A 27,840-nucleotide genomic window follows, 5' to 3' on the forward strand; every position below is an offset into this window, starting at 1 on the left:
CAGAGCTGGGAGATCCTGGATCTGCATCCTAACCAAAGTCCCCTGTGATGTCATCATCATCCCATTGTCATTGTTGTCATTAGCACCATCGGCATCATGGCTGTCACCACCACACTTCCCATTGCACACCACCTCCCTCATGTCAAGAGTTTTGTAAGCATTATTTCACTTCATCAGCACAAAAATCCCGGTAAGTAGGTCTTATCATCCTCATTTTATGGATGATGTAGAACAAATAGGTTACTTACAAAAAATTATAAAATTACTAAGTGGTAGGATGAAAATTTCCATCCATGGATGGAATCAAGGTTCTTTCCAGTACTTTATATAGTCTTTTGTTCTTGAGAAAGGTGAGATTCTCACTACCTAATTGTAGCTCCAATAATAAGGGTATCATCCATTCTAACTTCCCTCAAGAAAGCTAAAGGATGCCTAAAATAGCGACACCTAATGGACATAAGGTAGTCTGTTTTTCTAAAAAAGAATAAAATTTATCTTAATAAGGAGTACTTGACTCCCCATGAGAGATTTCATAGCATCTCCATTTACACTACCACCATTATAGCCTTGCAATTATAAAATGCCTCTTCTTTCTCTCATTTGCTTTTCCCAAAAAAGTGGAGATGCAGAATAATGTCTAGTCTTAATTTTTCTGTCAGCTACTCCATATTCTCTGTCACATTCATGTGAACTCAAAGAAGGCAAGGATAATATCTTCTTTTGTATCCTTATTCTAACAATATCTGACACAGGACCAGGAGTATATCAAATCCTTCCACCAATCTATTTACTTTTATGAACATTGGGTGTAGCATGGGTTTCTCAAAGACATGCAGGTATTTGAGTCAGAGGACATAGGGTTAATCCTGCCTCTGTCATGTACTATGCATCCTTATATAAAAATATGGCTTAGCAGTGTATTTCTCCTCATTTAAGGATTCTGTTCCACAAACAATGATTAGAAGAGTAAAATTATAGACAAATTGGTCTTAACATAGTGCCTTACATATAACAGGTGCTCAGATAAATATGACACAATAATATTCAATAATATTTAGATAAATGTGATGCCTTCTAGTGCAAGGAATACAAATATGTGTCAGTTGGTATCTTCTCTGGAGCAGACAATAATAATCAATCATGCTATTTTTTCCTTAGTTCAACCAACCTTCAGAAATCTTGTCAACGCAGAGATTCATACATCTACTAACTAATCACATTTGTTATGTAGGTCATGGTCTTTATATCTTCCTTTGTCTAACTAGAGACACCAGCAAGCAAATAGATAAATTCAACACTGAATAAAAGGAAAGATGGTTAGAAAAGAATACTGAATACATAACAAAAGGAAAGAGGTTGAGAATGGCCTGCAAAGATCAAGATCAAGATCAAGGTAAGTTCAATGAAAAGAAAATGATCCTATATAGACACAGGAGTAAAGGGCACAAGGGGAACACAGAAAGAAAGCTGCAGAGTCAATCACAGCCAGAGGACAAAGTATAAAAACTAAGCTAATGTGTGTTTTTTAGGCAGAAAAGTTGATTGTAATTGTGCTGTGGTAAAATTTCTGTCCACAAGTGGACGATGAGTTGATTTATGGCATGACAAGTACCCGAATGTTTTTTTCACAGCTTGTAGTAGAAGTACAGATAAGAGGAATTTAGGTTCTTGACTGAGAGGATAGCTGTTGGGAAAATGAGAAGTTAAAGAGACTTTAAAAATCCTACAAGGCAAGAAAAGAGGAGGTGTCCTGACTCATTGGCTTGAGAGATGAGAGAGTGAATGCCCAGGCTTAATGGTTTTAATTCCAAGAAAGATGATAGAAGCTGATGGAAAAGAGGGGGAAAAAATAAAGTTATCTGTTGTGATGATGTTGGGATGGGGAGTCCTTTAACAGCCAGCTGGGGAGACTCAGAAGTCATGTGGCATGGTTTGTCTGAAATCAAGAAAGAGGTTGGAACCAAATCTGCACCATAGGATCTATCATAACATAAATTATAATTCAAGCATAGAGTGTAGATAAAATTGTTCAGGATGAGGATATGGAGAAAGAAGGAAAAGGGCTGAATACTAAACCTTGAATATACAATAGTTGATAAGGAGAGGTGATAGAAGAGTCTCACTTGAAGTATTCTTAGAAGAAAAACTACGGAATCATGGAGGGCAGCTATCCAAACAGCTTAACAGGGGTAGAAGAAAAACAAAACATTTCAAAAAAGAAATCAATAAAATATTTAAAAGTTTATAGATCACAGGGAAAGATAAAAGATGCAAAATAGGCAACCCAATATTAAAGGAGAAGAAAAAAGTTGAAAGGCTGACACTACCTGATGTCAAGACTTACTATGAAACTACAACGTCCTGTTTGTGACACACACATGAAACAATTCAACAGAATTGGGAGTCCAGAATAGACCCAAATATACTCAACTGATCTTTGACAAAGGAACAAAGACAAAATGACAGAGCAAACAAAGTCTTTTTTTTTTTTAAGATTTTATTTATTTATTTGACAGAGAGAGAGAGAGAGAGATCACAAGTAGGCAGAGAGACAGGCAGAGAGGGTGGGGGGGAAGCAGGCTCCCTGCTGAGCAGAGAACCTGATGTGATGCAGGACCCAGTCCCAGGACCCTGAGATCATGACCTGAGCCGAAGACAGATGCTTAACCCACTGAGCCACCCAGTGACCTGCAAACAAAGTCTTTTCAACAAAATGGTTCTGAAAAGAAATGGATGTCTGACATGCAAAAAAAACCCAAAAAAACCCAAAAAAAACAAAAAACAAGAACCTGGACACAGACCTCACACTCCTCACAAAAATTAAGTCAAAATGAGACACAGACAAAAATATAAAATGCAAAATTATTAAACTCCTAGAATATAATGCATAGAAGAAAATATAGATGATCTTGGGTAGAGTGATAACTTTCTAGGTATGACACTGAAGGCATGATCCATGAAAAAAAAAAAAATCTGTTCCCCAGAAGAGAGTAAAGAGAATAAGAAAATAAACCACAGACTAGGAGAAAATATTTTCAAAAGACTTATCTGACAAAGACTGTTAGACAAAATAAGTAAAGAAATTTTAAAATTCAACAATAAGGAAACAACCAGATTAAAAAATGAGCCAAAGATCTTAACAGACTCTTCATCAAAGAAGATATATACAAAAATGGCCCAGAAAAACCAAACCAAACCAAAAAATAAAACAAAGCCTATCAAGATGCTTCTCCTCAAGGCATAGGTCATGGGGGAAATAAAAGTAAGTAAAACAAGGAGATTTAATGGCATACATATTAGAATGCTCAAAATCCAGAACAGCAACAACATCAAATACTGGGCAAGGATATATAGATCAATAGGAATGCTCACTCATGGTTGGTGGGAATTCAAAATGGTTCAGACAGTTTGGGAAAGAGTTTGGGCATTTCTTACAAAACCGAATGCAGTATTCTATGATTCAGTAATCACACTCATTGGTATTTTACCCAAAGTAGTGGAAAACTTGTGTCAGTACAAAAACCTGCACACGGATATTTATAGCAGCTCTATTCATCATTGCCCAAGCTTGGAAGCAACTGAGATGCCCTTCAGTAGGTGAATGGATAAATAATACTGGGACACGTTCAGACAATAGAATATTTTTCAGCGCTACAAAGAAATGAGCTCCCAAGCAAAACTATGGAGGTAGTAGAAAGATCCGTAGATGCCAGGGGGTTAGAGTGAAGGGGGGAGATGACTAGGTAGGGTACAGAGGATATTTTAGGGCAGTGAAAATACTCTGTGTGATACTGTAATGATGGTTATATGTCATTGTACATTTATCTAAACCCACAGGATATACAATACCAAGAGTGAACTATAAACTATGGACTTTGGGTTATGGGTTATGATTATGTGTCAAGGTATATTCACAGTCTCTGGGAGATTTCTATACGTTTTGCCATGAGCCTAAAACTGCTCTAAAAAAATAAAGTCTTCAAAAATGTTATCTAGGTAACTTCCCCAAGTGGGAAGTGAAAAATTCAGTAACACTCTGGCGGCTGGAAATAGGATAAGATAGGAAGGGATAAAGGTAATTTAAACGGGTTGAACGAAAGTGAAAAAGACAATCTTTCTTCACAGCTTCTTAATCAACAAACAGCTAGTCCCATTAAATGAATGATTCATTGGCAAATTAACTGATTGTAAACTAAAACTGGAATCTTCCCACTGTAAATACTATGTTCAGTCCACCAGCATGTACAAGAATATCTCAAACTACAAATTTGGCCCAATTATCTACCATTAAAAAGTTCCAAAATCATATGCTACTGAAAGATGATAACCCACAATCAACATTTTCCAAAACTTTTCAGAGTTCCCCTAGTGAACAGCAGTTGTTCTGTACAAAGAACTGCTAATACCATTCATGGGTCTGGAACTTGCTATTACTATATTGAGGTTTCTATTTTGGATAGAAATGTCAATTATATTCAAGTGGTTTTAAAAGGTAATTTAGAGGATTTTCTTTCCAAGTGAACCTCTATCCCTCAAAACCTTTCAACATCAACTTTTTCCTAAATTGTTTCAGTAATAAAGAGCACTTACTTCTTAATAGGACTTTCTAAAATCATGATTATGTGGTCAAAGACTTCCATTAATAACTGGGCTTTTCTTCATGGCTGCAGGGGGTATGTTCTCCTTCCGTTGCAAAGTAATTTTCCAAGAGTATGAGTATATGCATGAAAATTTGGCTTATAGAAACAGTAGCTGTTGCCAGAAAGCAACTTTGACGTCTCCTAGACCAGCTCTGTCCCACGGATGGCTATTGTTTGTGCCACCCAACGTTAGCCAGTGCGGTATTTAATGTTCTTTTCCGTAAGTTGTGAGCATTACATTGAGAACACAAAACTCTGGATTTCTGTTGTCTCACGAAGCATTCGAGGATCTAGTGGTGCTGAGCTCACATGCCTCCCTTGTAATCATCAGCAAACAAATCAATTCTCCACTTCAGTATGTCCTCCCTATTTTGTCACTGTCCCCATCACTCCCTATTTCTCCTCAATACTGCGTTCCAGGGAGAGTTGCCTTTTTTGTTGTAATTGTCCTCGAATTTTTCCAATAACGTTAATGGAAAAGTGAAATATTCATTGGACACACACGTTTAGCAGACACGTGTAAATTAAACCAGTGCAAGAGCATTACATGCTTCAATAAAAAGAAAAAGGAAGAGAGGAAAGAGAACACATAAATCTGTAGAAGTGGAGACTATTATATGCTTACTATGCAAATCAAGAGTAAATGTGTAAGAAAAACAATTATCCCAAGTCCGTTTGGTTTCTGCTTCTGTATTAGTCAGGAGCCAGCGAGGCGAGGGAACCCACGCAGCTAGCTGCAGGAAACCATTGCTGCCGCCTCAGGGGTTCGGAGAAAAACAGGGAAGTGGTTGTACCTATTAAAATGCACAGGTCTTGGGAGAGCCCCTCAAGAGCAAAATAAGCCCCCCAGAAGGAACCCTGAGGGGCACCCTGGGCTTTTGCAGAAAAGGACACTGGTTGGGGCGTGGGTCTTGGAAAAGGCACAATAAGGCTTAACCTGTGAAGGCTGGACAGTTGGCACACGAGGATGAACTGCTCGTTCTGGAAAGGACTGCTTTTATGGGGGTGGTGAAATGTGATGCCCACAGTGATAGACAAAGAAATGCAAAGTAGAAACGGGACAAACGCACGCACTGAAATCCTAGCAGGATGGCAAGGAGCAAGTTCTTCGTCCCTCCTCTAGCCCCCAGACTCCCTCCAGCGCCCTCTGGAGGCAGTTTCTAGTAGTTTGCTAAGCCAGAGGTTTGCAGAAGCTGACGTACAAAATGGTATAAAGAGGCGTGTGTTAGAAGTGGAGAGTCAATAGCTTCATAGCTGATAGAACTACCTAACTGGCCCTTTAAAGACTACAGCTCGTGACGTTTGCCTTAAGGAGAAAATGGAAATTTTAGAATCCTTTATATTTTATATATTAAATTATGGTTTATAATGTCTTTTCACATTTTTTTTAAAAATCAATTGAGTGTGGTTCAGCTCCACAGTTTCAAAAGGTGAGAATGGCAGACATGATCACCTCAATTTCCCGTACGAGGAAATGGGAGTAGACAGCCATTCACATGCCAAAATCACCGGTGTCGCAAAGGCCAAATTGGAAGGAAGACACCCTGTCTGCCAGCTCATTGGCTAATCACTGTTGCCAGGGGACTCCTACAAATCCACAGGTAACCAGAATCCCTGTAACTAATGAAGTCCACTAATGCTACTGCCTTGGGGGAAAGAACTCTGTGGTTTCACGTGGCACATTGTCCCACGTCAGAGAGGAAACCCATTTGTTTGCTGACTGGTTTTATTAGGTTCTGAAGAAGGAAAAAAAAAAATATGTCTCCAGTTGAAGGTATTGGATATTTTTTGAGGTAAATTGAATTTAATGTTTCCTGGAACACCAATTTTATGTTATTTAAAAACCCTGAAGGAGTACAACTCAGCTTACTACCTTAAAGGAACCATGTCTTGGATCACACAATTTCTTTCAGTGCCAGTGAAAAGCATAGCTCTGAGATGCATAGGGATATTCTCCTAGCTTCAGTAAAGGGTGAATTCAGGTGAATTGGAAAAAGAAGAGAAAGAAAGAAAGAAAGAAAGAAAAGACATCCCTTCCTTAAGAAACTTTATTGCCATCTGCCGGGAAATTGAAATAATAGCTACACAAAGCTAGGAGAACAAGAAGGTAAAAGTGATCCTCAGGATTTGTGCAGTGTACAACTTGAACGATAGTTAAGTGGTGACCTCTGTTTTCTCAGACACTAGTTCTACAGACTAATAAAAAATGTTATATGGGGAAATGAGTGATTGATAGTTATATTTAACGGCTGTTTGCTTTGTTTTGACTGTTGTACTTTCCATATCCTTTAATAGACTAATGGGTTTTATAGATTTCTAGACAGGAGGATAACTGCATTCCCCAGAGTTCTAGGCCCAAAGGAGGGGAGGAGGAAAATAAACCCTTTTCTTAAGGAACAAACTCCAGGGAAAACATTCTGTGAAACAGATCTGAAAGATAATTTATCTAAATTACACCCTCATTTCCCCTATAGTCATCATTATTTACTTCAGCTTTGTTATGAAAGAGGAACCATACTCCTTTCCACTGGATGATGCATGAGTACTATTGGCATGGGCGAGGGGCACTTCTCACTTCCCCAGGATTCCGTGAGGAGATTTTTAGTTCAGTTTCCTTGATCCACAAACATGTGTGCATACACACATTTGCATTCCAAATTTGGCATTTCTGAGTGAGTACTTTTGTTTCAGTTTGCCAATTCTTTCCCTCCCTATCCCTTCTGGAAGAGGAATTTCCTAATCTGATAATAGATACTCAGGGAGAATCTGACATCGGTTGGATTCTCTCCCATGAAAAGGCATGGATCCTGACCTAACATACTGGCCTGAGGGCTCATCTGAATATTTCTTTTTCTCTTAAATGTTGAATATTTGCCTCACATTACAGAGCTTGACAGTCCCAGATCCTTTGCTCTTTTTCCCTCCTCCCAATGAAATAAATCTCCCATTCCTAGTCTCCCCATTTCTGATCTGGCATTTCAATTTAAATCGAGGTCTGAGGTAGGAAGCCATAAACAATTCCAATCCAGCTTTGCCAGCAATAAAATTAGAGCACTGTCAACCTAATCTCCATGGGGTTCCCGTGTTTGAGTGTTACCAATTTACGGGCAATGAGATGGTAGATTATAATATTAGTATACCTAACAATTCAAGATAATCTGTTGGGTTTCAACTTCATTATGATCATGAAATACATTTTGTACCTTAGATAGTCATGGGCTTTCTAATAAAGCCATTAGCTACCTTATTACTGGAGGGATTACAAAAATAACCAGGTGGGTGCTTGCCAAGTGTTTCAAACTTTGGATTTTGAACCAGATGACATTTAAAGTTATGTACAATCCAAAGAATCTATTCATGTCGGTAAATTCTACTAAATTTTTAACTCTAAAAATTCTAAACAAATATATCCATGAGAGCCAGAAGGGTGTGTTGCTTAAGATAATGAGCTTGGAATCAGATAGTCTTGTGTCTGAGTCCTACCACATTTTCTTTGATACCTTGGAATGTTGCTTCATTCTCTGAAGGTAAGGATCCTAGCTTCTGAAATGGAAATAAAAATATTACTGCATAGAAATATTTTGAGAATGAAATGTAATAGTTAAAGATGTGTATCATAGTGCCTGCCACATTCTAAGTACTCAACAAATATTAGCTGTTATTATCATTAGCCTTATTACTGAACGTAATTGAAAGCAGAAGGGACAATAAACAATTCCTCTGGCAGAAAACTAACAAGAAAACCAAACAGAAGCCGAGGTTCTGACAGAACAGTAACATCAAAAATTACAGATTTTTCCTTGACTTGGAACATGGGGATATGGGGAGACGTTGTCATGGCAGCATGATCTGTAATATCCACTCATGTTGGTAAACTGTACCCCCACTCTGGATTTGTCCTGCAAATCTGCAGCTCTCATGCTCTAGGGCCATTCTCTACACATCAAGTGGAAGTTATAAAACATGGACCTAAAAAACTATCAACCATTAGTCATTAATTCCTTTAATACAATATTTATTAATATCTAGGTTACAGAGGACTTGGTTCTAGAGACGAATTGGAAGACAGTAGGCTTTTCCCCTGTCATGATGTCATTTGACTCAGAGTTGGAGAAGGGGTAGATGGGGAGAGGACATATGGACAAATCTCTCACTCTCTCACTCTCTTTCTCGCTCTCCCTCCCTCTTTGTATTTAGCATAGCAGGGACATCCTTTTGTAATGACCATGATTTTGCAGCTCCTCTCAACAAGAAGGTGAGTCTCTTGCTCTACTCTTAATCTAGGCTTGCCCATGTTACCTAATTTGTCCAATGGGATATTAAAAGGAAATAAATTTTCTCACAGGGATGTATGAAAACCGCTTGTCAGCAGGCTTACTACCTCCTGCTGCTACTGGGAGCCCTGCAATGTCTGTTTACAGAAGTCAGAACAGCTCTGAATTCTTGGAGCAGGAGTGTGTTGCCTGGGAGGTGGCAGGAGGGGACCTGCTGAAAATATTTTATATCCTTATCAGGATGATAGTTACACATGTGTGTGCATATGTAAAAATTCATTGAGTTCAAGTATTATTCACTCTTGCGCATATTGTCCCTACTCTCTATACACAAGTGTGCTCACGCGTGCACAGACACACACACGTGTATAGCTAGAGGATTTTCCACGAGTTGTAGAGGAAAATTGGGTCAGTACAGTATCACAGAAGCTGGAGAGAATAACGGTGAACTCTGTCAATGTGGTCAGAAGACTGAGGGAGATGAAAACGGCAGGATCAAGCAACGGGGAGGCTGTTGATATACTTGATGAGAGCAGTGTTCATGGACACACTTGGGGAGAAATCTCATTTTATGGTAGGTGTGTAGTGAATAGAAAGTGAAAAATTTGAGATGATACCATGTTTATTTTGATGGGATACTAATATGTTCTTGTATATGAATGCAGTTCAGGAGACAGGAGGAGTTTGAGCTAGTAGAGAGAAGATAAATGAGGGAGGGGTGTTTTTCTTTAAACTTGAGACTTTTTAAGAGAACCTACCATCATCATCATCATTATTATTATTAGTAGTAGTAGTAGTAGTAGTAGTATTGATCTGCTCTATTAAAAGGGGTTTAATATATGTCAGGTGTTAATCCTTTTATTAGTCCCAATCTACACCTTAATGGAGCACTTACACCCACTCAACCCCTCTGTAGACCCTCAATATAAACAAAGAAGTTTGCCATCAAGATCTCTTAATTCTATGGCAGAGTTACAAACTTGAGTCTCTCATTTCGTCTTGGTTATAGCAGGCAACATGCATGCACAGTTTTCTCATGAAGCCCGTGAAAGATTTCAGACAGAAAATATGCTAAAGAACACCCCCCACCCCCTGCTGGGAATCCAGATTTATCAGTAGAGTTATCTTAGGGTAGACTTGTCTTTAAAATTCCCCAAGATGCCCTTCTGGCTCTTCAAGTTTTAATTTCTTTCATTCTCATAAACTATGTATATTTCCTTCTCCTATGAAATTGTCTTGTCACTTGTGACATTAATGTAGAGAGGAAATCTGTTAAAGGCAGTCTTTGCATCTCTTGATCTTACCATATGTCTCAGCTCAGGCATCCCTCAAGAGAGAGGAGACCATGGGCTTTGCTTTCTGGATTTCAAGGAAGGTGAAGAGAGGGAGTAAGGAAGGGCATTGGGCAAGATGCCTGTATCTTTCCATTTCAACTGCTTTCTCTAACCTATACCAGAGAAATATTAGCACTGATGGGGCTTTGGGGAATCCTTTAAATCCATCCCCATTCATTTACAGATGAGGAAACAGTGGTGAGGGAATTTGCCTAAAACTTCAGTTATTTATTGACAGAGAGTATCTCCGTTGTCCTCTTCCATGCCCGACTCTGTTTACTGGAAAAGTAGCTTCCTATAGTTGAACTACAAGTGATGGTTCTCAAACCTGGGTGATCATCAGACTTAGCTATATATCTTTTAAAAACCAACAGCTAAGTCTCACTCCCATAGCTTGTGATATCTGAATCTATGCTAGTGTTCCTGTCCTGAAATCTATAGTTAGGCAGGGAAGAATTAACACAGCATGCCTAATCTTTGGAAAGGTCTGTGTGCATGCTAGCCCTTGCCTGGTGTCTGGATACTTGGATCTTGTCAAGTTCTCTGTGATAAGAACACTTTGCCTGCCTGTCGTACCAATCATGGTCACCTGGTTTCTTTCAAGGAGTCTGGAGTTTGATAGTTATAGTCAGCCATCATGCCTACATAACCAGCTCCTAATGAAAAATCCTGGCCTCTGAGTTTCCAGTGGGGATATCTGGGCAGAAGAACAGTGTATGCATTTCCTACTGCTTTTCAAGAGAATGTGTTCTTTGTGAACTCTTTAGGGAGAGCAAATGCCTGCATGTGAATATAGACACTAGACACTACTTGAGATATCTTTTCCCCTTATTGACACAGTTGTGTATTCTTACTGCATTGTTGAGATAGATCTTGGTCATGAAAACTGTATGCCGAGTCTCTGGAATCCTACTAGAGAAGCACCATACTTATTGTGGTCATGGGGCTGCTGAAACAAATTTTGTCAAAAGTGATTCCATAAGTAGAGACATACTGTTGACAAAGAAATAGAAACCTATCTTCTATGTCTTGTGAGCAGCCAGGTTTGGAAACTCCTAGAGAAGACTGATTTGAAAGTCTCGAGGACATAACACTTTCTCCAAGCTTGTCTTTACATAACCTTATTTAGCAGTAAGAGGAACCAAGGAGATGTTCTCCCTTTGATATAGGCATTTCAAACTTCCATAGTTTGAAAAGCAAAATTCCAAAAGCAAAATTTTGTTCCAAAAGCAAAATTTTGATAGTTCATCCAAAATCATCTCTGCTGATAATCTTCTTTCAGTAAATGGCAATTTCAGCTTTTTATTCTTAATTTTCTCAGACCCAAAACTCTAAAGTCCTCTTAATTCTCTCCTTTTTCTCACCCCACATGAAAACTGTGATTAATGCAGAGACTAACTTCCCAATGTATCACAAAATGCAATCACTTCATGGTAACTCCACCTCTACCACTCTGGATTCCATTGCCTCCCTCACCTGACATATCACACTACTGTCACACAGATGGTGCATCTACCATTGTCACTCTGTGAGGACCCCTGGTCAGCCTGTTTGCCCCATGGTGTCTCCTTAAACCAAAGGTCACATCATATCACATCTCCCCTCAAAAAATCATCACTGGCTTCCCATCTCAGTTAGAATAAAATCCCAAACCCATATCACAGCCCACAGACCTCTTTATAATCTGGCCCCAATTATTGCTCTGACCAATCAGTCACCTACATTTCTCCACCAAGTCCTCCCCTCCAGCTACATTCTCTTTCTTGTAGTTCTCACCTCCTCTTACCCAAGTGTCTTTGTGATTGCTGTTACCTTTGCCTAGAATGCTTTTCTCTCAAATATTGGCCTGTCTCAGCCTCACATTCTGCAGATCTCAGCTCCTTTATCACCATACTCAAGAAACCTTTCCTGAACAGCTGAAACCTCCTGTCTGGTTCTTATTTGTGGCCTTATCATGCTTCCTTTTTCTTCACAGCTCTTCCGAACCCTGGAAATCCTATGTATGTGCTTGCTTATTTGCATACTGGCTTTTTTCCCCCTTGTTTCTGCTCCCGGTTCTATCCACTGTGTCGAGGATAGTAAATGACTCAGAGGAGGTGGTGAAAAATAGGATAAAGCAGTGAGTGAGCTGAAATATGGAGGGTGAGGAGTGACTATTCAGTGAGAGGGGATGGTCAAGGGAAGGCTTACTTAAGAAAACGTCAGCGTGAATTGGACTCAGGGGCAGGACACAGGAGACTGTTGCAGTGACCAGGGGACAAAGCAGTTAAGGCAGTAACATACTACAGGGACTGTACAGAAGTCTAACTCCCTTTGGTCCCTCTCTCTCTCATTCGGTTGTTCTTTGGAGTCAAAGATTTTCTCTGCCCTCAGTTTCAAGACTGAGCCGACACAGTGGATTGACACGGAGAACATGGGAACGGTTCTTCCTAGTTTGCTCCCGCTCCAGAGCTTTCATTAAGTCAGCAAACCTTTCCTTTCCACGGCTGTATGCCCTGACAGAGCTGGGTTTCATGGCTGCTCCTCTGGGTTCCTGCAGAGCTACATGAATTGATGAGAGGAATGGCCTTTGACCTTCCAGAAAAAAACAGGATAAGAAAGCCCATTTATCTTTCTTTTCCTTTATTTTTTTAAAAATAGGAGTCTGAATTCCAAATAAGCCAAGACTATAGAGAAACTTGAAAGTGATTAAAAAAAAAAAAAAAAAAAAAACTTGGGCGCAGGACCCAAAACTCCTCAAAGATTGAAACATTTGTTTGAAAGGGACAAAGTGCCATGCATTTTAAAAGCAGAATCACACAAAATAGATCTCTCTCTCACTCTCACTCTCCCCCTCCTGCTGCTTAAGGGGATACTAGGACAAGTGACATTTCTATTACAGATAAAAATATATTTTTTAAACTATGTTTTGGAGATATTTGCCAGCTGGCCTATTATGGCTAGAAGGGAACGGCCATGGAAAATGAAACTCCACTAAGGTTATTTGGGCATTTGCATGTTTTGCAAGAAAGGCATATGTATAATTATGGAAGGGATATTTTGGACGGAGCTGGTGGGAGCAGGTATAAAAGTAGATGCACTCAACGTCACTTTTTCTTTCACTGGATATTTGACAGGATCTAAACCAGATTGAAAATCTACTGAGATACAATCACATTCCAGGAATCGGAGGTGACAGTAGCTTCCCTTCTTGGAGTCTTGTGAGCCAACACTATGACCAATAACAAAACTACTTTATGTAAAGAAATACTAGGTGGCTCAGCCAACTACTGAAAACCAATATAAAACAGTGGTTAAAAATGTAAGCTGATGTCAAACAACCTGAGATCAAAGTTCAATTCTACCATATTACCAGATGTGCACCTAGCAAACTAGGAAGAACCTCTCTTCCTTTGTTTTGTCATACTTTGTGTTATTGCAATTATAAGATCAGATCATCCCCTTGGAACGTGTAGAAGAGTATTTGTCAAATAATGAGGCCCAATAAATGGAAACTATCATTATTATTTATATGGGGGCACTAATTTTATGTAAGTTAATCACAATTCCAAGAAACCTTCTTTTAAATTTATGACTCAACGAATATTTATCAAATTCTTACTATGTGCTAGGTACCAGTCTATAAAATGTAGCTGACAAAAAAATAAAAATGACCGATCCTTCTCTTAAGGAGAAGGCAAGAAGGTAGTACAGTAAGGATGAGTATATGTCAATGGCATCACAGGCTACACTATGATAACTTTCCAAATAGATTGTATGAATAATATATGCTTCAAATTGAAATGAAAGAGAGATTGGTATGAAATATGGAGGGACCACTTATGGGAAACAACTCAAGTTAGACCTTACAGGAGAAATAAATCTGGTCTGGATGAAAAGAAAAGAAAGTTCATTGCACACATAGGGGAGAACAGAGCAGGACTTGGAAAGGTAGGCTCTGGTCTCTGTCAGTGAGTGGAACCTCTTGGTTGGAGCAGATGCCTCTTGTTTAGATGAATGGAGGAGAGAAGAGTCTTATAGGTTAGTGGTAGACTCTGGGTCTGGAGGCATGCTTGAACACAAAAACAATTTCAGAAAACAAAGAAGTGCCTAAATTTGTGGGGAGATCTCTAATAACACAATCAACACAAGGAAGTCCTGCCTTGAGTGGAAGATGGGTGGATGACTTCCAATGTTTTCCTCAAGCTCAGATTCTGGGGTTGGCTGTGGGTGTCCTGCCAATATGAGTGTTTTGGGCTAAAAACATGATTTCTTGACCCTCTCCTGTCATTTGTTCCATGTGTATGTTCCTCTGTCTAGCAGGGCATACATCATACAGCATGGGTAATATGAAGCAGTATCCCCCTCCAGTACCTCTCCCACTGGATGGTTGTGAAGATTTAAGAAATTTCTAGAATGTGCTATATTATCAAGGACAGTGTCAATGTAAGACCGAAGAAAGTAGAATAAATTTGATATTTTAAACTCACAATTGGTACTAGGAACAGGATAGGAGACAGAGCTAGACTTCAACCCTGCTGTATACTTTCTTTCCACACCAGGCCCCAAATATCATCACCTCCATTTATACATGAATCTTGACTTCATTCTCTCTCTTCAGTGGTGCATGCTGTGTAAGGCAATGCCATGTGTAATTATCTAATCCCTCCTCCAGTCTGTCCATGAAGTGGGCATGACTGTTTCTTTATTTCCCAGATAGAGAAAGTGGTACTGAGATAGGCAGTATAACCCAAGGTCATAGTCTTTAGTTAGCAGAATCAGGGCTTGACTCTAGTACAGCTCTGTTAGATGCCAAGGCTGACAAGTTTTTGCTGTAGGACTTTATGGCTCCACCACAGAAGCCTTGCTGTCAGCGAGCTGCTGCCCACATGCTGCTCCTTGAGACTTGGACTTCAGATACCCAGGGCATCCCATTTTGGCATCTTCCTTGGGCTTTATCCCTGCACCCCTAATATGCTTTTCCTTCTCAGTCAACTATGTGCGCCTTTGAAAATGTATACAACTCTGTTTTCATGCTATTGACAGAAAAGTTAGTTATACAATGGACCTTTCTATAACGAAGGGCCACATGGCATGCACGGACAGGAGCAATGGTGGGACTTAGCCTGAGAGCAGCTTTAGGATCGGACGCAGCCACTCACTGGCTAAGTTCCCTCATCTCAAATATCTTCTTCGATGCTTTGGGCTTCAGTGTCTTCATCTGTGAAAGAGGGAACATGGCCTGCTGCTAGGAGGATGAAACCAGATCATTCAGATGGAAAACATTTAAAATTATTAAGCATTAAACAAGTGGAGAGCATTATTATTTGGCAGGCAAATTTGCTATACAGAAGCAATCAGATTAACAGGAGATGAGTTCACAATGAAGGGAAGGAGAATGGGCACTCGAAAATATGCCACATTGGCGTATTAATTACCTTGAGTTAGAGTTACTTAAGAAAAAACAGCTGTAAGGAGGACATAGACTTCCTAGACTTCCTTTGTCTCCCTGAAAGCAGAAAATAAATCTCTCATGCAAAGATACCCTCCTTGTGCCAGGAGGTAGAGAAACACCCTTATCACCAGAGATTGGGAATTTGGGACCAAGAAGGCTATATAAGCAAACTTTATAATATCTTCACTAATTAGTTCCCCCAAGCCAAACCCCTTTGTTTTGTCAATACCTCACATATGTATTCTTTGTCTACTATGTATAAGGCTGGTTGCTTTGCCCCTTTAAAAGCCTCATACTTTATTTTTCTCTTGTTAATCTGTCTTTGTCAACTTAACTATTAGGCCAGCCAAAGAACCTAGAAGGGAAGAAGAGAAAAATTTTCCTCCCCTTTAACATCCTGGTGAGGCCAGTCATGGTTGGAGTGAGCTTGGGCATGTCACTTAACATCCCTAAGGTTCAGTTTCTTAATCAGAAAAATGGGGATTTTGGATTACTCACAGGGTTCCTGTGAAGATTGATCAGGGTGTTTGGTTAAAACTTCATTGTTTATAAATCATTATAATCTTTATCATAATTGTTGGTAGGAAATAAGGTATTTATAAAATGCAAGTAAATATGAATGGAGATAAGTCTGATTTGTTGGAAAAACTTCAGGTCCCTGAGAGCCTTATGGAGGCTTCTGTATGAAGGAGTAAGCTGTACTGGACGGTTATGCTCCATAGTCTGAGTTGGCTGGAAAAGGGTCAGCTGCCTGAGATTAAAACTCCTCCTCAGTGATGGGAGCTTAAGAAGACTTGTAGTTAAATTTATTTACTACTACTACTACTCCTCATCTTGTCTTGATAAGAGCTTGAGCTAGGCAAGTCTGTGCTCTTCCTCTTTCAAGAGAAGGGAGTAGAGTAGATCTGTCTTCATCAGCCTCAGTCCCTTCGTCCTTGTCCTTGGGAGAGCAGATGCAGAGTATCTTGTATATGGGAGGAGCTGGGCAGAACAGGCATAGGGAACAAGGCCAACAACTTCCCTAATAACTGTGGCACCCGCTTCCTTAACTTTTGGCTGCACCCCAGGCTTACTCAGTGGCTGTGGCCTAGAAACTCGCTGGCAGGCAAAGGGATGGTCTTGTTGCTGAAATTGAGATTCCAGAAACAATGATAATAAAAGCTATGTCTTTTTAAGAGAAAGCAGCAGCATAAGAAAGGTAAACAGAGTACACTTATGATTACCAAGGGCTTAGGAATTGGGGATATGATGGTACAAACCCCAGCTCTGCTATTCACAGTCCTTAGAGTTCTCTACACATCATATAGGCTCTCTGAGTCTGTGTCCTCATCTCTTCAGTGGGGATAATAATGCCAGCCTTCTGATCTGTTGTGGTTTAATGTGATTAAATAAGATAATGTATGTAATCAGATGAGCGTTGTGATAGACACCCAGTAAATGTTCAAATATGAAAGCTATTTGATGTTTTCCTCTTTGAGGAACATAGACACACAAACTATGTTAAGTTTCTGCCTGCTTCTGTCAAAATGAAGACCTTAATTAGCGCTAACCTTGGACAAGGCAGTCTGCTAGAAACAGTGGGTTATAAAAAGATGTTTACTTAGTAGCCTTGTGTTTAAATAGCTTCTCAGCTAGTAAAACATAAGTAGGGGAAAAAAAAGAAGAAGAGTTGGAAAAGGTCACATATACATGGGACCTAACAGTCAAAACAGCAAGTACTATAGGAATTCAGATGAGTAAATGGGAAACATTTCACACACACACAGTCTGTTTTGTTTTGTTTTATTTAGTCTTTCATTTTTCCAGTTTGTCAATTGGTAATATTAGTGATACCAATATTGTCCCAAGAACTGTGCGAGAAATCATGTTAGGTTGGGTCTTACAGGACAAATAGGAAATACATAGAGGGGGACAACTGGGATTATTTCTCTATGAATTTAATTGACAGAGGAGGAGGAGGAAGAGGAGGAAGGGGAGGAGAAGGAGAAGAAAAAAAGAATGTCATTCAATTTTTCCTTTGCTTTCGCTTTAACAATTTATTGATAATCCCTTTATGTATCTTCATCTCCAACTCCTCTCACTAGTCTTGGAAAGCAGCTCCCTAGATATCCTAACAATATCTCAGATTCAGGACATTCTTATGTGTATTCAGGGGCTATTATCTTTTCTTTAAAAATGGGCACTCCATATGGTTCTTATCTTGACTGAGGTCATCACTGCCTCCATTTGGACAGTCTGTCTTTGCTCATGCTAACTGGGTGTGCCAAACCTCAAGACCTAACTATCCCCTGACAGGGAGCTATTTCTATTGCTAGTGATGTGAGCAGTTAAGTAGGACAAGAGAGTGGCAGCATGACTATAGTACAACTACCCCCCACCCCCTGGAGCCTAGGGACTCTTTTATGTACTGCTTGCTATAAAATCTACTGGGCCATTGGCCATAGGCTCTTCAGCTACAGTGCGACCCGTAGAGTGTGTAACTCCCATCTGGGCTTATCGCATTACTCTGTGGGCCTTGGGGAAACGCACTGGTACTTCCACCCTCGCGTTCCTGCTGTGATCTGTGCGGTGACTAATAGCTTATCTTATTCTGATCCAATGAGCCTCAATGTTTACTTTTTGCACCTATGGAGTTATGCAAACCAACCTGCTTGCTGCCTTAGCCATGTTCTGTAGGGTCTTGTTACTCCTTGCTCTAGGAGACTGGGTTCCTCTGACAGCATCTGTTCTAGAGTTCAAGTTTAAATTCAACCTTATTTCCAATTCTTTCCACTCCTTGGAGCATATAACAACATTATTGTATGATCAGAACATCAAAACCTTGCCACTCCAAAGTTCTATCTTATACTTTGCCTTTTCACATTTCTCCTAAGGTTATTCTCCTTAGCTGAGAATTCTTATTCATCTCAGGGAGGTCTTTCTTATAATTTAGTGATTATATGAGGGATTTGAAAAAAGGCTAGATTTAAATCCCAGCAACACTGCTTGTAATCTTTAAGTCCTTTAATAGTTTCTTACTATATTAGTGCCTTGTTTTCCTCCCCAATCAAATGGGGTTAGTAAGGATAACTAACTTACTCAGTTTTATGAGGATTATATGAATTAAAACATGGAAAGCACCTGTAACAGTGCCTAGAAAATAGGAGTTCTTGTAAATATTAGACCTAATTTTTTTTATTTTCATCATGGACTCCAGTCTGGTGGTATCCTAGCTACCACACAGTTTTCAGAACCGTATCACTCACATATCTGAAAGCATACTTATGGTCATGTCAGCAGAAAGGAAGGCACACTCCCAAATCTTTGACCTTTTGTGATCTGAACCCATTCTACCTCTTTCTTTGAGTACTCTTTAACCTCATGCAATATTTAGGTCCTCATAAAGATGTCCTCCTTCTTCACACATAATGCATCCTTTTATTTCAATGAACATCTTCCTGGTTTTCTTAGTTTTTTCATTTTGTTTTGTTTTGTTTCACACCTCAAATGCCTAAGACTAATCTATGTCTCAACACAGTGAATGGAACATTAAAAGATTCAGTCAATATTTTCTTAATGAATGGCTGAATGAAAAAAATAAGGGAAGGAAATAAATAAGCATTAGATCCACTAGGTAAGACTTTGTGCATTGAGCAAGAATTATTTTCTAAAAGAGCACAATGACTGTAGAATTTCTTATGGCCCTCATAAAAATTCAATGTTTTTTATATATATATTCACTTTTTATCTTAGGAGGAAAAAAAATCTCACAGGATAATTCTTATTTATGGTTTCTTTCTTGATTTTTTTAAACATACTCATACTTCTCTTTATTTTTCTTTATATTCTAGAGGGAAGAAATCAGATTTGGGTATCATTCCAGAGATTTGAATAAATAGGTTTATATATGAGCTTGTATCAAAAATCTTTATTTACATGTAGAGAAAATATATGCCCATCTTTTCCCCAGCAAAATCCCAGTTTATGCATGTTTTTTTGGTGTAATTATTAAGAACTCTTTCTTTTACTCTCAGAAGAGTCTCAGTTTTGAGGAAAAATCATATTTTCATAAGGAAGTCATAAAGTTTTATGGTTAAGATTTCATAAGAAATCAAAGAAGAGCCAGATATTTACATGGTATGGAATATTTAACTGATCCATCAACAATTTTTATTGAGTGTTCTCTGTGTACTAAGCTCAGTATTCATTGTTCCTTTTGAATGAGGACCAGGCAGGAAGATCTGACCCACACATATCCTGACCCACACATCTTCTCTTTCTGTTTTTACCTTTATTGGGGGCTGCTTTACCTAACCCGCAGATGCAGGGTAATAGGAGGTCAGGTAGAAGTGTTCAAAACAACTATTTTAGTTCTGTTTCTCAGAAATCCCACTTGGACTTTCATAAAGGAAAAGTGAATCTGATGTCCATGTAAATAAAAAGTTCAAAACTACTTCATTTCAGGAATAGTTGGCTTTGGATATTCAAACAGTGTTATCAAGAAACTACGTCTACCTCTCCTTTTTGCTTTGTACTATGCTGGCTTCATTCTTAAGAGAGTTTTCCCTTCATGGACACCCCCAGAAGATCCAGACTGACATTCCTGATTCTTGTTACAACATATCTGTTAGCAAGTTTTCTTTCCAGTTGTCCCTAGCATGTTTCAAGATTCATTTTCATTGGACCATTTTTGTTTATGAGTCTATATATAACCAAGAGTCTAAGAGATTGAATAGGTTGATTATCCAGACCTGAGTCATATGCAACCTCTGAATATGGAGAACATTGGGACCAACCCAATCACATGAATGGTAGTAATTATTTTCCAAGAATGAGGGCCTTTAAAAAATTAGGAATGGCAAAGCAGGAATTTCACAACCAACTTAGGTTCATTCTAATCAATCTTGTTGTCAATGGTTCTATGATCCTATGTTTGTCATTGTAGACTAATTTCTGTCCATCATTTATTTTCTTCATGAAATGAACACTGAGGCTCCTGTGAGGTACAGTTGGTTAAGCATCTGACTCTTAGTTTCAGCTTAGGTCCTGATCTCAGTGTTGTGAGACTGAGCCCCACATCAGGCTCTGTGTTCAGTGCAGAGTCTGCTTAAGTTTCTTTCTCTCTCAACTCTCCTACCCTCCCACACCCCCATGCATTCTTTCTCTTTCTCTCTCAAATAAATAAATCTTACAAAAAATAAAATGAACACTTGTTTCATATTCTACAGCCTAACCAAAGTTTCATTGGCATTTGTAATTGGGCAGGTGTCTGCATATACTGCCCCCCCCGCCCCCCGAATGACTCTCCTTCACGTGTCACTCAGGCTTCCAGGCATCTTCTGTCTTGAGACTTGTCATCTGAAAGTTTTTTTTCAGCCAGTCACAGCCAAGAGAAGATATGCAGATGGGGAGTATGCAGGCCTGGAGCTATGCAGAAAACTTAAACCTGCATTTTGTCACAACTTCGGAACTTAGCTAAACCTTACTGTTTAGGGGTATTGATAATCAAGGCATCTCTGAGCAGAGAAAGAACTTGGACTGCATTCACCGAAGCTAACACATGACTCCTTGTTCCTAGGAAAAAAGCCATCCATGCTCCGGTCCAGAAGAACATTTCTTATTCTCTATGTCTGAGCCCCAACCATTACTATGTTCTAGTACTTTGAGACAGGAGACTCTGATCTATTTATAAAGACTCATTAACCTCTACTTGTCCAAAGGCCAGCTCTGAGATGTTGCAAACTATCAGCCTGGATTCCCAAGGAATTTTTGTCTTATCCTGCAGGTGAGATCTCCAGGCCAGGTGAGAGTCTGTTCTGACAAGTCTAACCTTATAGCACAACTCTATCTGCAGACTGACTACAGTAATGCTCTTTGTCTTGGTTGTTATTTGCCATCTAGTTTTTAGTGCAGGAGTCATTAACTATGAACTCTCCTACATTCAGCAATTCTTATGGTGGTATTTCCAGGCTTGCGTCAGTGAACAGGCCACCAACCCCTTGATAGCAATCCCTATTTATCACTCAGCTGTAAATATTGTCTCCAGGCAAAGCTTGGCCTACATGGTCTGAGCCCTCAAGCAATTTTATTTCGACTCATTCTAAATAAAATTGAATTACTCAGAGTGTGTGGGTAGGTGAACAGGAAAGAGGAGGCTGGCAAGAAAAGTAGAAAAAGGAGAAGGAGAAAGAGAAGGGGAGAAGAGGAGGGGGACAGAAGAGGATAGCAGAAGAGAAAGAGGTAGAAAGAGAGACACACAGAGAGAGAGACAGAGAGAGAGAGAGAGAGAGAGAGAGAGAGAGAGAAATCTCATGTTCTCTGTACAGTGGTCTTAGAAATCTTTCAAAGAATGAATAGGAGAAAAAGTATGTGACCACCTGTCAAAGAATGAGAGGAAATGAGAGAATAAAACAGGCAGGAAAATAAAACAGGCCAAGAAAGGATGAGGGGAACTCAAAACTGAAAAACTGTATAAAGAAAAGATTATAGAAAGGTAAGAGAAGGGTCACTAAAAAGCCTGTTTAAATAGGTCTCTATTTTCCCATTTTCTCTCTCTCACTAGCAGGGAGTTGATCAGTGAGCACTGAATGAGCATCTATTATTTTCTGGGTATATATATATATCTCATCAAGTGCATCTTTTGAGGAGTATCTACCATTTGTGCAATGTTGGGTAAGTGGCAAATGGGTAGGACAGAGTCTCAGAGGTACAGGCTTTCAGAAGAGGGAGAGGTCTGTGTTAGCTGAAGAACTGAGGGAAGGATTCCAAGCAGAAGTGGGGGTTCAGTGGATCATGCAGTCTGGGTAGGACCAAAGCAAGGACTGAGGGCACTCTCAGCAGGGGGAGAGGCAGAGAGATACAGAGATGCTGGACTCGATTGGGAAATCTGCAGCACGTGAACTTCTAATGATAAAAGTATTTGATGGAGGCAGGGGTAGTTAGAAAAAACAGAATCCAATGAGAGATTGTAAGGAAAAATAGGAATGAAGAAAAAAAATATAGAGAGATTGAAGGGAAAATAAATAAAAGAAAAAGGCATAGAGTGAGAAAATAACAAATGAACTTTCAGATGCTTTCACATTTTCTGGGCCAGAACCATCACGTTGGTCTCACATGGCACTCCAAGAAGAGTTAGCCTTGCCTCTGGCTCAGCCTCTACATCTGCTCCATTGATGGTATGTCCTGAGTGGCAGTCCTATGGGCAAGGAGCCATGTTACACACCTGAACATACCCAGATGAACTGCTGGTATTAAAACAGAGACAAGGATAGACAAGGAAGTCCACAGTCAGATTATATTTCTTCTGGAAAATTTTTCTAGATAACTTTTTTTTTTTAATGTGGTTCACTTGACATTTAAATCATAAAACTTAAAATGCATTTTCCTCAATATAAATAGGATTAAAATAAATTTGGGAGTGAGTTATGGCCTGATGGTTTCTAGCCCATTTCATAAGTTAAAGTGATTCTTAGTTATAGTAACTGTCTGTCAGTCATCAGATTTCACATGGGACAAATGTAATATTCATCAAATTCTCCATCAAAAGCCCAAGTACCCTAATACCATCTGTAATCCTAGCTTTTCATAATTGGACAAAAGCCTAACTATTCTTGCCTTATCCTTCACTACTCAATGATTCATACTCAGAACCCATGCTAGTTGAACCGCTTTTGGTAACGTGAATAATTTCCTACATATCCTTGGTATGTATTCAGGCTAGTTGATCTTCTAGGAACATTTGCCCCCTACCCTTCATCCCCCTCCCCTCAAACTCTCTTGCAAGGTTATCTTTATCCAATCATTCTACCGGCGGGTGATTAAGTTAAAACCAGGTTATGAGGGTGGGTTCTAATAAGGTCCCACTGCTGTCCTTATAAGAGGAAATGTGGACAAAATAGTCTCATTCTCTCCCGTTTCTGTATCCTCCACCCTCTACTCAAGGAAAGTAATTGATACATGTGCTTCTAACACTATAGATTATTGCTGTCTGTGTTCAAACCTGATAGAAATGCTCTCTTGTTTATATTATGTATTTGTCTGTGTCTGGCTTCTATTCCTTAGTGTTAGACTGTGATATTCATCTACACTGCAGCACACAGCTCATAGTTCCCTCAATCTCACTGATGCCTAGTTTTCCAGATAATAACATATCACAGTTTATTTAGTGATTGTTGGAAAATTCTTGTGGAATTCTTTTGGAGATTTGGAATTTCTTTTGAGTAGATACCTGGGAGTAGGATCATTGCACCATAAGGTATGCATAAATTCATTCAGCTTTACCTAATGCAAAGTTGTTTTTTTATTTTTTTAAAGATTTTATTTGGGGGAGAGAGGGAGAGAGTGAGCAAGCGAGCACACAGAAGGAGAGCAAGAGAGGGAGAAGCAGGCTCCCTGCTGAGTAGAGAGCCCAGTGCAGGGCTTGATCCCAGGATGCTGGGATCCTGACCTGAGCCGAAGGCAGATGCTTAACTGACTGAGGTACCCAAGTATCTCTGATGCAAAGAGTTTTAAACATGTTTTATGCACATTTATAGTCACAGCTGCAGTGAGTGTTCTAGTTCTTCATTATCTACACTTAAGATCATCTGTCTTTATCATTTTAGTAATTTGGGAGCATTTGTAGAGGGTTTTCATAGTTTTTCTTTTTTCTTTTTTTAGGATTTTTATGTATTTGAGAGATCAAGAGAGAGGGCGTGAAATGGGGTAGGGTAGGAGGGAGAAATAGACCCTCTGCTGAGCACAGAGCCTAACACAGGGCTCTATCCCAGGACCCTAGGATCATGACAGGAGCTGAAGACAGATGCTTAACCTACTGAGCCACCCAGGTGTCCATACAGTAGTTTTAATTTACATGTCATGATGACATGCATTTGACCATCTTTTCATGTAGTTATTGACATATCTCATTCTGTGGAGGTGGTTCAATCAATTACTTTATCCATTTCCTATTGGGTTTTGGTTTTTTAATCATTAATCTGAAGGGGTTATTTGTATATTCTGGTGATGAGTCATTTATTATATAAATTATTACAAATATTTTCTCCTCGTCTGGTGGTTTTCTTTTTCATTCTCTTAATGTTGTTGAATGGAAAGTTTTTAATTTTAATGTCTCCATTATTAGTATTCTATTTTGTGGTTTGCCCTTCTTGTTTTTCATTTAGGTAATCCTTGCCTTCCCCATTATCCTATTTCTCTATTTTTTAGAAGAATACTTTTAAAAATAATTTATGAACCATTTCAAATTAATATTTTTAATGCATGGTGTAAAGAGAGATTTTTCCTATCTACCTTTATATTTATATGTTTACTGATACAGATAGATAAATAGATATGGGAAATTTACTCTCCATTTTCTACATGCCTCTTTTGATTTAAAAAAATATTATGAATGTAGTCTAGGTTAGCAATAGTTATTTTTTGAAAAAAGTATTTGTCTACCTTAAGATCACAAATCTGCCTGCAATTTTTAAAAAAAATATTCTGGGTGGTAGAGTTATATATGTATTTTTCAATATGGAGACCCCATTGATTAGCCTAATTTATTGAAATATCCATCTTCTTCCATGTATACTACAACATCATTTTTGTATAGAAAGAAGACCATATAATTGTGAGTCTGTTGAGGATTTTTCTATTGTGTTCCCATAGTCTATTTGTCAATCCTTGTGCCAATACCACACTACCTCTGTTAGAGTAGCTTAGTAACAAGTATTGTTATTTGATAGTATAAATTCTCTGGCTTTTTTTCCTTCCAAAAAATTGTCTTGGCTGTTATTTTCTCTTAGAATTCCCAATATACTTTAGAATTTGTAATTTCAAAATATCCTGATGGAACTTACAATGTGATTGTGTTCACTTTGTAAAACAGTTTCAGGAAAATTAAATTTTTCACATTATTGATTTTTCTGTTCATGTAGCAAATATGTACACTCTTTTAACCTTAAACATTTTATATCAATAACATTTGTGGTTTTCTCTATAGAGTTTTGGACATTTTTAAAAAGATTTATTCCCAAGTATTTGATGTTATTTGTTGCCATGTAAAAGCAAACAGATTTTAGATTTTTCAATTAGCAATATATAGAAGTAAAATTGAATTTTGCATATGAACCTCACTGCTTATATTTATTAATTTAATTTTCTGTACTTTAATACTGTAACCTTAGCATTTAGATATACTCAGAGCACAGTCATCATTCAAGAAAACTGACAGGTATTTAAAAAAAGAACTTTTCCAAAGTGATGTCTTTTATTTGCTTAGCTTATTGAAGTAATTAAGATAACCAGTACAATGTTAAATAAAGTGATTATAAAGGGCATATTTTCCTTTTTCCCTCTTTCTGTGGGAAATTCAATATTTCACCATTGATAATGACATTTGTTCATATTATGTACCATTATTTTAATATCTGTATAAATCTGAAATGATCTACTGTTATATAATCTTCACATTGATCTTTTTTCTATTTTTCTTTGGTTCGTTTTCATAAATCTTGATGAGGAGTGTTGTGTTACTATTGTTATCAAAGAATTAAATCTTTTAAAAATCTTATTTAATAAAAATATTTTTATGCCAGGAGAGTTTCATGATTTAACATTCTTTGAGCGTGGTTTTTGCTGTTCTTTTATTTTAACTCCTTAAAATGAAAGTGTTACTAAAGGGGGGGGGGGGGGGGAGAGGAGGATCTGGCTCAGAAACAGATTTCCACCATGCAAAATGCCCGAGGCCATTCGCTCTGAATAGCTCTAGTTTTGGAATCCTCTTTGCTGTCCAAATGTCCTAAGTACACATTTTGCCTGGACCGCAGCCTTCTAGAGTTTTTGAGATGTAAAGACATGCTTCCTGGAGCGCCTGGGTGGCTCAGTCATTAAGTGTCTGCCTTTTGCTCAGGTCATGATCCCAGGGTCCTGGGATCTAGCCCCCCATCACGCTCCCTGCTCAGTGGGAAGCCTGCTTCTCCCTTCCCCATTTCCCCTGCTCTGGTTCCCTCTCTGGCTGTTTCTCTGTCAAATAAATAAAATCTAAAAAGAAAAAAAAGAAAGAAAAAAAAGAAAGACTGTCTTCCCAACCCCTTTAATCTGGGTGTGTACTCAGAACCCAGAGTGTGGATCTATGGTTAGAGCAGTTTAGCCCTTCTTGCTGGAAACTGAATTTCTCACCATGCCCTCTGTACAGATTCAGTATTATTGTCATCATAGTAGGAAAGCAGAATATGAGCTCTCTTTTCCCTTGAGTATCAGCATAACACCTACTTCTACCCTCTTTAAACAATGGACTCTTCTAAGAGTCTGTGTTCGCATGCACACTCACACTCACACACACACACACACACACACACAGTTGACTTTAAGCATGGATGTGCTGAGTGTTTGGGACATGCAATGAATAATTTAATATCTGGCACAGAGAAAATACCCCAAACAACAAGAATGAGGGAGTAAATAAGTAAAACACCTGGAAGGATGGGTTGATGTTTTTTTATGCTAAGATTTATTCATTTATTCAACAAACACATGATGAGTGGGAGACACAAGTTCTTCGATTTCAGACGTAGAAATGGAACAAGGTAATGTGCATATAAATATGCACAAGATGTAGGTTCTTTCTTCAATTGATTTCCTGTTCAATAAAAAGAAAATGGCTAACAAATCATACATGGCAACATGAGATTATCATATGATGAGTGTAAAACATGCATGATGGCAATAAGTTGTTCATTAGTGTATAAAATCTTGCATTTAATCAATTTATATTGAATTTCTAATCTATGTGAAGAACCATGCCAGTCACTGTTAGAGAAAAAAAGGCAAAGTACAGAGTTATCATTGACACAATGCCTGGCCTAAAATGGCTTAGCATCAAATAAAGAAGAAAGTGTTATGTCTAAGTAAACTCAAGATATAAAAGAATGTGCTGTAGACATAGGTGATAGATACAGTAAGTCTTATGTTTTATATGTTAGAATCTATCCATTGATTCTTTAATGCAGCCAGTATCTGCGAGGTCTGACTTTACATTGGACATATATGACAGGCACTCAGACATGCTACTTATCTGAAAACAAAGTTTCAGGGAGGCAAGATAATTAAGTTTCTGGGAGGCAATATTTGATAGGATAGGATATACATAAGCGGTATGGAAGAGGAGGGGAACACCAAGTATGGTAAGTGGCTTAGGT

The 27,840-nt window shown here is 38.7% G+C and overlaps 1 long non-coding RNA gene across 3 annotated transcripts in view; it reads left to right on the forward strand.

Annotated features, from left to right (window-relative positions):
* The first annotated feature begins 190 nt into the window (after positions 1 to 190).
* The window catches only part of LOC125084876 (uncharacterized), a 43,458-nt gene continuing 15,808 nt past the window's right edge, over positions 191 to 27,840 (forward strand). The window contains exons 1-5 of one of the 3 annotated variants that reach the window (XR_007122722.1): positions 191 to 461; positions 1,159 to 1,393; positions 8,838 to 8,895; positions 21,240 to 21,464; positions 22,227 to 22,333. This is a non-coding gene — a long non-coding RNA (uncharacterized LOC125084876). Of the gene's footprint in view, positions 462 to 1,158; positions 1,394 to 8,837; positions 8,896 to 21,239; positions 21,465 to 22,223; positions 22,334 to 27,840 lie in introns of all 3 variants that reach the window. The other 2 variants (XR_007122721.1, XR_007122720.1) reach the window with 2 other exon arrangements.

This window comes from Lutra lutra, chromosome 14, assembly GCF_902655055.1.
Source record: "Lutra lutra chromosome 14, mLutLut1.2, whole genome shotgun sequence".
Lineage (NCBI taxonomy): Eukaryota > Metazoa > Chordata > Mammalia > Carnivora > Mustelidae > Lutra > Lutra lutra.